The 10,412-nt window shown below is 44.5% G+C and overlaps 1 pseudogene; it reads right to left on the bottom strand.

Moving 5' to 3' along the window:
- Window positions 1-2,628: 2,628 nt before the first annotated feature.
- On the bottom strand, window positions 2,629-3,725 carry LOC146073339 (piRNA biogenesis protein EXD1 pseudogene; annotated as a pseudogene).
- Between the last annotated feature and the right edge of the window lie 6,687 nt (window positions 3,726-10,412).

Here is a 10,412-nt window from a genome sequence, read left to right as displayed (position 1 = left end):
ATGGAGAACCAAAATATGGATTCTCCAATAGTACAAAAACCACCTCCTCCAAGTGCTGAAGCTGCTGCCACTAGTCAAGACATAGAACATGATGTTGAAATGCCATCAACGCATTCTGCCAATGCCGATTCCCAATATCATCGTCAAGGGCGTGTGAAATCCAAAAAGGCAAAGTTGAGTACGTTTAAAAAAAAAAAATGTAAATCCTTGGAGGAGAAACGTAAGCTTGCCAATATGCCATTTACCACACGGAGTGGCAAGGAATGGCTAAGGGCCTGGCCTATGTTCTTGACTAGTGGTCCAGCTTCACACGACGATCACAGCCCTCCTCCTCATTCTCCTTTCCCCCCCTCTAGAAATGTAAAGAGAGTTAAGCTGTCAACAAAAAGACAGCAAACAACTCAGCCTTCTAAAAGACACGGTATAACAAATCCCCAAGAAGAGTCCAAGAGTCCCATCACTGTACGGGAAGTGGTGGCTCCTTCCACCATCTGCAGTACGTCCCCTGCATATGCTGGAAGGATCACCCACAGTCCAGCTCCTGATTTTGAAGTTGTCAATGTTGTACACCAGGAGGAGGAAATTGATGTAGCTGGCGCTGAGGAGGAAGTTGATGAGGAGGAGGAAGAGGATGCTGCTGATGGTGATGACATATCACAATAGCAGACCCAGATTTAAACTAAGGCAAGGCCAATTTTATTTTAATGGAACCCTGCGCTAATCTAAATATTGCACCATATACTGAAATCACAAGTTCCATATCACGGCCGGTGCTGCGGCGCGCCGCTCACCTGTTCCACTCCGGTAGCGGTGCCTGCTGGCTGTCCGTCCAGGTGCAGGACGGGGAGCACGGCATCCTAGTCCTCCCGGCCGCGACCATCTTCCTGGGGCCTCCGGCGTGCGCTCCTGGCAGGGGTTTAGGAAAAGGTCTCCTGTCCGGGCGCCGCCATGTTGTTGTAGCCGGCCAATAGTGCCAGTCCTCAGTTCAGCTCCACCAATTAGGATCAGCCCAGGGGGATAAAGCTGATCTCTCTGGGGAATACAGATGCCAGTGCTTTGTTGTCAATCACTTGGGAGGAAGCTTCAACCTGTGCTCCAGCTTATGCTCTTTAGTGTTCCTGTTTCCCAGCTCTTGTTACCTGGAATCCAGCACCTGTATCCTGCACTCATTACCTGCAGTCCAGCACCTGTTACCCAGCACTTGTTACCTGGATACCTGCTCCTGCTGGCAGTTATCTACATCCACTGCCAGTTACCTGCACATGCTGCCAGTTACCTGCACCTGCTGACAGTCATCTACATCTGCCGCCAGTTACCTGCACTCACTGCCAGTTACCTGCACCTGCTGCCAGTTATCCACATCTGCTGCCAGTTACCAGCTGCCAGTTACCTGCACCTGCTGACAGTCATCTACATCTGCCGCCAGTTACCTGTACTCACTGCCAGTTACCTGCACCTGCTGACAGTTATCCACATCTGCTGCCAGTTACCAGCTGCCAGTTACCTGCACCTGCTGACAGTCATCTACATCTGCTGACAGTTACCTGCGCTCACTGCCAGTTACCTGCACCCACTGACAGTCACCTACATCTGCTGCTAGTAACCTGCACCTGCTGTTTGTGCCGGCACCGGCTGCCAGTCACTCGCTCCCAGTCACTCACTCCTGCTGTCAGTTACCAGTCCTCTGGTAAAGGTTCCCGGACAAGTCTTCTGCTTCACGATCCAGTCCAGTCATCTGTTTAAGGTTCCCGGACAAGTCTTCTTCAGGATCCTGTCCAGTCATCTGGTTAAGGTTCTCGGACAAGTCCTCTCCATCCTCTATGAACTCCATCCCAGTTACCCAGGTGTCTCCTGCTCTGCAGTTTCCCTAGCTGGCCTTATCTTACGGTGCTTCTTCTATGAGAAAGGCTTATATTAAACCTGCTACTCTTCAGTCTCCTCCAGACTGTGACACCATAACCTCCGGGCCTCAGGCAGATCCACAAGGAACCCCTAACGGGACATGCCAGACAAGGATTCAAAATGGCGGCTTCTTCTCACACCTGTCCTTCTACTGAATCACACTTAGATAGAGTGTTACAGGTATCTCTGGGAAGCCTTTCTGCAGTGTTAATGCACTGTACCTTAAGCACAGATAACATGTACATGACTGTGTCACATTCACAGACACACTGTAATGCAGGTGAAGATATTCCGAATATTATTCCGGGAGCCCGCCGCTGTCGCTCTCACCCTGCATCACACAACCAAACGCCGTCAGAGGACAACCTAAAAAGTGACAGGAGCATTCAGGAGATGCTTGTGGCGGCCCGCAAAATTGCTGGACACTTTTGCCATTCTGCCACTGCCTGTCGAAGGCTGGAGCGGCAGCAAAAACACCTCAACCTGCCCTGCTATCACCTCAAACAAGAGGTTGTGATGCGCTGGAACTCCACCCTCTATATGCTGCGGAGGATGGAGGAGCAGCAAAATGCCTTTCAAGCCTACACAGCCACCAACGACATAGGCAAAGGAGCGGGGATGCACCTGACTCAAGTGCATATACAAAAGGGGATAAAATAAGGAAGGGGGGTTATGTCTGGCCAGTAGGTTCCGCTCCTTTGCAACTCTGCAGTGCAGCTATTCCATTCATTGGCTTCTCTTATTGACCCGTGTAAGAAACCCTTGGCCATTGACAATGTATTCGTGTATTGCTTCCGTTCGCCTAACTTGCTGGAAAACAATTTCTTTTGGAAGCTCAGAGCAGATCTCAGTGCTGCCCAAATCATCCATTGCTCCTTGGCTATATGTATTTAACTACCCATAAACCAATAATGTAAATCAGCTAACATGGCAGACTTCCAGAGCCAATACTTTCAGCAAATGTGGAGACATTTGACGATCAAGCCATATTTTGGGGTTATCCTTTATTAAAGTTTGCTTGTAAGTCAGGGATGAAACCTATGAAGGTGGCATCTTGAGATGTCCAGTCAAACATTCCTTAAGTGAACACGTACGATTAGGAAGGAAGACCCCGGTTTCCATGAAGAACAGGTATACATCTCCTACCTGTGTATCAAAGACATTGCAGAACCACCCCAGCCAGCGACAGACCACCTTTAGAATACTTTTGTCTTCAAGCGCCATCTGTAGCCCATTTCTGAAAACTCCAGGCCCCAAGAGAAGGACATCAAAAAGATAATCGCATCTTTTCATAGCCATCTGCAGCCAGCACAACTTTCCATGGCGACACAAGTTCAGTCCCACTGCACCTAAGCTCAGGACTCTCTGGCTCTGTAGATGTCGAATTGCAAGGAAACTGGTCTATCACAACATGGTCTGCATCTTCATCCTCAACTGCCCGTTTATTGGCCTGTAGGATACTGTCGTGCATCCCATGCGGTGCAGGTAGATCAGGATCTCTCACTTCCCCGGCAGGTTTCCCAGCATCTTCAACGCTCTCTTGTGATAAGGTTTTATCTCTTTCATTAGCTGTATTTTCTGGCTCTTGACTAGAAGGACCAGATGAATCTTCTTGGTTCCACTTTCAGAATGGCGTGCCCAAAGAGGATTTTTATTCCAGGCACTTCTTTCCCAGTTGCTAAATCCTTAACTTTTCTTAAAGTGATTGTACGGCTCGCATCAATACTCATTGGCACGCCCTGAAAGCATCCATTGGTGGTTGTAAATTTGATATTCTTCCCAATGTCCTTTGTTAGGAAGCTGGTATCAGTTACTACGTCCATGCTAGACGTGTATTATGGGCACAGGACCGAGCACAGCACACACCGCCGGCAGCAAATGCAAACAACCACACCCTCCTAAAGACATTTTAACACAAATCCCCAAGGAGAGTCAAAGGGTGTTGGTGGTTACGATGCCGGATCTTCCCATCACTGTGGTGGAGGATTACTTTGGTGACAGCATCCAAGTAGACATGTCAGACAGTCCTTACCTGTACTGGCAGGACAAAAAAGGCAGTTTGGAAGCCCCTGTACAAAGTCAAACTGGCTCTATTTTACCTGAGTTGTCCCTCCTCCAGTGTGTACTTTCAAAGAGTTTTTAGTGCAGCGGGGAACCTGGTCAGTGAGCAGTGTAGAAGGTTGCTTCCGCAAAATGTGCAGAAGATGATGTTCATCAAATTTAATTGGATAAGGATAAGCATGAGGACGACATCTTGCCTCTATAGAGCCAGTTTGTGCAGGGAGAGGTGACTTGCTTGTTTTCTTGTGGGTCCCAAACAAACCAATCATTTCAGCCACAGTCGTGTGGCAGACCCTGTCACTGAAATGATTGGTTTGTTAAATTGTGCATGTCCTATTTACACAACATAAGGCGGGTGGGAGGGCCCAAAAATAATTCCATCTTGCACCTTTTTTTTGCCATTATGTGCTTTTTGGGGCCTAGTTTTTCAAACTGCCATCCTGTCTGCTGCTGCAGTGCCACTCCTAGATGAGCCACGTGTTTGTGCCACCAACTTGTGTGGCTTAGCATAGTTATCCAGCTACCTCGGTGCAACCTTTTGCCCTAAAAACAATATTGTGAGGTATGAGGTGTTCAGAATATACTGGAAATTAGTGGAAATGAATGTTATTGAGGTTAGAAATAGCGTAGGAGCAAAAAAAAAAAAAAATTCTGCAATTTTAGCAGGTTTTTTTTTTTTTTTTAAATAAGAACCCAAAACACAATACACAAAACACGAAAAACACGAAACACAAAAATGGTGTGTTTTGGAACAGATCCAGATCAAAACACTGCCCGAGATACAGACCCAAAATGTGTTTCACGGAACACGAAAAAGTGCCCGGTGCACATTTCTAGTGCATAGTTCACAGAAGTATATAATTAATACACAGGTGTATAATACAGAGGTAAATGATAATACAGAGGTGCATAGTACACAGAGGTGAGATACAGAGATGCATAATATACAGAGGTGCATAATATACAGAGGTGCATAATATACAGAGGTGTATAATATACAGAGGGGCATAGTACACAGAGGTGCATAATATACAGAGGTGCATAATATACAGAGGTGCATAATATACAGAGGACCTTTTTACTGCTGACCAACCATGCAGATTCCAGCACAGACACAGCACATGCCATCTGCAGCCATATCGTAGCCCACTTGGGGCGTCTCCCCCTTCACCAGGGATAGCCAGAACAGGAAATCTGGAAATCATGCACAGCTTGTCCTTGAGTTTATGGACAAGGTCATGAGTTCAGTTATTACAGATAGCTGCTATCCTAGTAGAAGAGGTGCTATGTACTAAGCATCACACCTGCCTTTTATTGGGTACTTATACTGGCGGTAGTAATGCTGGTGTAACTTAGATGAGATGTCCTTTGTGATAGATGGACTTCTGGGGCTGTACGCTAGGGCGGAGTGAAAAAACTGAAATTGAGAAATTCAAAATCGGCTAGTGTGGAAAAGTTGTGACTTGACTTGAATAAGAAACGTGCAAAAGCGTTTTGATCTGAGTCAACATCTTCTGTTCTGGCAAGAGGCCTAAAGTTTCACTTTTTGGGTGAAAATGACGAAACCTATGAAGATGCTCCGATCTAGTTAAAATTATGTCAGGATGTCTTAGAGTGGTTCATTAATATACTTTAGCATAGTAAAAGAGAGTATGAGCTTGTCCTAGTGCAAAGTGAATGACTTTGGTGGGAGAAAAAATCCCTAATAATTGACCCATTTTCATGGTCACAATTGTGAATATTGTGTGTTTTCTCCTGAACGTGTTTATAATAGAAGAAGCACAAATACTCTAAATGGAATTTCGGTGACACTGTGTGAAATATAACACTGCATAATAGCCCTTAATCAGACCTGATCCCAGTACAAATTTGTTCTCAAAATGGGCAAAACAAATGCTGCATTGCAGGTGGGGCAGATGTAACGTGCTGAGAGAGTTAAATTTGGGTGGGGTGTGTTGAAACTGAAATCTAAATTACAGTGTAAAAATAATGCAGCCGGTATTTACCTTGCACAGAAACAAAATAACTCACACAAATCTAAAGGTGGCCATACATCTACAGATCGATTGTCAGATTGGGCCGGTTGGAACAAAATCCTGGTAATATCTGAATGACAGTTTTTCAGCATTTCAAAGCAAATGGTCAACTGTCATTTGCTCTCATCTTTTACCAGGATTTTGTTCCAACCAGACAGATCGGACAATAAATCTGTAGATGTATGGCCACCTTAAATCTCTCTGCACATGTTACATCTGCCCCACCTGCAGTCCAGCATTTTTTTGCCCATTTTGAGAACAAATTTGTACTGCGATCAGGTCTGATTAAGGGCCATTATGCAGTGTTATATTTCACACAGTGTCACTGAAATACATGAAATTGGATTTATGCTGCTCTCTTTGCAGTGCATATACAAAGATAGACAATCCTGTGTATATAAATAAGAAATAACTGTTGCAGTCTGTTATTGAAAAACAGTAACTGTTACAATAAGTATTACAAGTAACAGTGTAAACTGTCTAATGTATCATTTTACATATCACTTCTGTTTATTGACAGAAAAAGCAGTGTTGCATCCCCTATACTGGGAACATGATTGGGCTGCATTACAGCATATAATTATGCCAAAGATAAGCCAATATATTAACTGTTAAATACGTTGAAGTGTATTATGATGTAATAAATTGTAAGCTTGCAGCAGGGCCCTCTAACCCCCAAGTCTGTCTGTTGTTACCCAGTTTGTTTTATCACTGTCTACTATTGTAAAGCGTAAAGGAATCTGCTGCGCTATATAAGAAACTGTAAATAAATAAATAAACAAATACATTGATTCAAAAAAATAACAGGTTAATCATTCTATGAGTGGTGTCAAGCAGTACATATATGCCAATCACTGTGTTCATTTCTAGGCAGCAGGGCCGTCTTAACAGCAGTGTGGGCACCTGGGCAAAGCAATGCACTGGGGCCCTTACCCATTCTCCCCTCCTAGGCGTGGGGGGTGGTATAAGCAGCAGCTTTGATGTCCCACGGGTGGCAGGGGGTGCTCTATCTTCCATTCAACATGTAGGACCTGGAGCAGTAACTTCTGCTAATTACTCCTTTACTGCACAGCTGGTGGGAGGGAGAACACTAACATGTGGAAGGGGGCACTGAGCTGTATGAAGGGTCCCTTGTAAATGACTTCCAGGGAGGTAGGGGGTGTTTTATACACAGGGGACGGTTGGATAATGGAGTGGGCTTAATATTCGTCATTTTCCGGTGGAAGGGCAGCTTGTTTGACTGCAGATATCGCCATTATCTGGAAATAGATTTCTTAGCCTTTAATAGTATGAAAACCTAGAGTCCCAACTTTCAGGAGGTGCTGGGAACTTGGGTATCAGAGATCAGGAGCCAGAGCAATCCATTGACAAAAATATAAAACTGTACATCAGACGTTTGGAGCTGGAGCAGGGACCGGCTGCTTGAAGGCGGATATCTCTGGTTCTGGGCATGATAGAGACAAGCCGCTAGTGTCAGAGAGAACCTGAGAAATATGACTGGAAATTGTAATTAACAGGTCGGATGTGGACTGCTGCTTTGAAGTTGGATATCTGCAGTTCCCCATGGCCGATTTTCAAAATTCTGGTATCCCTGGAAAAAGGGGATCCTCAGCTATCAAAATAGAGCCCTTATACGCCTGTGGCCCCTGGGCAAGTGCCCATTAAGCCCATACAAAAAGACAGCCCTGCTAGGCAGGATTGATCAGCAATACTTATTACAGCATAATGCACTTTACTGTATTTAACTGTTAATATATTGGCTTATCTTTGGCATAATTATATGCTGTAATGCAGCTGCAGGTGGGGCAGATGTAACATGTGCAGGGGGAGTTAATGTGGCTATACATCTACAGATTTATTGTCCGATCTGTCTGTTTGGAACAAAATACTGGTAATGGATGAGAGCACTTTGCTTTGAAATACTGGAAAACTGCCAAAAACTGTCATTCAGATATTACCAGGTATTTGTTCCAACCAGCCCATTCTGACAATCGATCTGTAGATGTATGGCCACCTTTAGATTTGTGTTGAGTTATTTTGTTTCTGTGCAGGGTAAATACCGGCTGCATTATTTTTACGCTGCAATTTAGATTTCAGTTTCAACACACCCCACCCAAATTTAACTCTCTCAGCACGTTACATCTGCCCCACCTGCAATGCAGCATTTGTTTTGCCCATTTTGAGAACAAATTTGTACTGCGATCAGGTCTGATTAAGGGCCATTATGCAGTGTTATATTTCACACAGTGTCACTGAAATTCCATTTAGAGTATTTGTGCTTCTTCTATTATAAACACGTTCAGGAGAAAACACAATATTCACAATTGTGACCATGAAAATGGGTCAATTATTAGGGATTTTTTCTCCCGCCAGTCAGTCACTTTGCACTAGGACAATCTCATACTCTCTTTTACTAAGCTAAAGTATATTAATGAACCACTCTAAGACATCCTGACATAATTATAACTAGATTGGAGCATCTTCATAGGTTTCGTCATTTTCACCTAAAAAGTGAAACTTTAGGCCTCTTGCCAGAACAGAAGATGTTGACTCAGATCAAAATGCTTTTGCACGTTTCTTATTCAAGTCAAGTCACAACTTTTCCACACTAGCCGATTTTGAATTTCTCAATTTCAGTTTTTTCACTCCGCCCTACTGTACGCCTACCAAACCATAAAGCAGGGGAGCTCAGAGAGGATCGAAACTCCCGTAACTCAGAGACCCTCTTCACCAGTTCATATTTCAAAGTGTGGGTCTGGCACAACCTCAGGGCTTATCGCCCATTGGCCCTAATTTGGCCTCCAGGAACCCAGAAATAACTTACAGTAGGGTTCAATAGTAAAATAGTGGAGCAGTTTCTTTTACCAAGTTTGCTGTGTGTGTGGATCTGAGTCCTCAATCAGTCTGGACCAGGGAGCAGCTACCAGGAAGAAGAGACAGGAGCATTACCATGAAGTGGCATAATGTGATAAAGAGCAGTACTGGTTCTATTATGTTTGTGTATTTATTTATTTATGGTAAATTTAACTTTTTCATGACCACTTATTTGTAGTATTTAAATGTGTGTGGGACCTGTTTTGGGGACATGAAAAACTCTATGCCACTCACTCCGTGTTATAGGTGCCACCTCCCCACCGGCACCCTGACTAGGCACAGATAAGGCACTCGGCAGACCAGTATGATTTCTGGTGGCTACGGGGCCACTGTCTTCATCGCTTGATCACAGATCAGCAATGTTGCTTGGCAGTGGCACAAGAGCTGACAGTCTAGCGTCAGCAGAACGTCACTCTATCACCCTCACTTCTTTGCGGTAAAGAAACGGTTTGGGTGTCTGTAGTCTTCTGTTTTTCTGTCTGTTCCTCTTTCATCCCCTTCTCTCCCCTTCTTCACAGCTGACATCAGGCGGATGCCTGGGCGTGCTAGCACGCGTTACTGCTGCAGTCTATAAATGTACATGAGGTGTGATGTTAGACGGCTGGGGCCGCAGCATTTCCATATCACAGAAATACAAGCATCACGCACTGAAGTGACTCTGATTGAGTCTGTTATCTGCACGGAGCTAGAGATAGCATTGTATACCAGGATGCATGGAAAGATTATGTAGGCAAAAGCCATAGGTAAGACAGGAGGAGAGTCACCATTTCAGCACCCATTGCACTGGTCAGGTGGGTTCTAAAGGACCTTCTTTGTAGCATCAGTTAGCAACATGAAGCACCCCACGTCTCTACGGAAGTGAAACATTACGCCGCCAATATGTCAGATATAAAGTTATTGAATTAAAACCAAAACAACATATTCCAGTTTTTGGCTTTTGCCAAATCACAGTGTTACTGTGACAAAATCCACACTTTATAAACATCCTAGCAACTCATGTGTGACCGTGTGTATGCATGCATGCAGTTGAACACTTACTTAACTTACTTAGCTAAACCTGAAATAAAGACTCGGAGACTAGGTTTGGCAGAAAGTGTCAGCTGTATTTATTATTGAAGTACTTTAAACCAATTAATTTGATTATAATTTATTAATTAATGAATGGTGGCCAAGAAAGAACGGCTAATGATTTAAGCTCCACCCACAACTGGCCTACGTAACCATCAAATACCCTAACAACACCCGTCCAGGTGGCGTCGCTGTCCCCGACCGGGTGATCCAGCGAAGGCCTATAGGCAACGAAGTGAGCGCACAGAAAAACAACTATATACACTGAATCATCATTTAATGAAGACCTTAAATCAATTAACCTGCCGTTCTTTCTAGCCAAACAGCCAACGCAGGTAAACACCTATCCACAATCAGGTAAAAGGGGAGGGAGAGCGGGAAACTCAGGAAAACGAGGAAGACTCCTTCTTCCTGCAGCTAGTATCCCCAGCTAACGCTGCCACCCCTTGCATCCTTATTGGATCATGCTTC

Source organism: Crinia signifera, chromosome 4, assembly GCF_055691185.1.
Source record: "Crinia signifera chromosome 4, ASM5569118v1, whole genome shotgun sequence".
Lineage (NCBI taxonomy): Eukaryota > Metazoa > Chordata > Amphibia > Anura > Myobatrachidae > Crinia > Crinia signifera.
The sequence above is the reverse complement of the archived record's forward strand: the minus strand, read 5'-3'. Positions and strand labels throughout refer to the sequence as shown.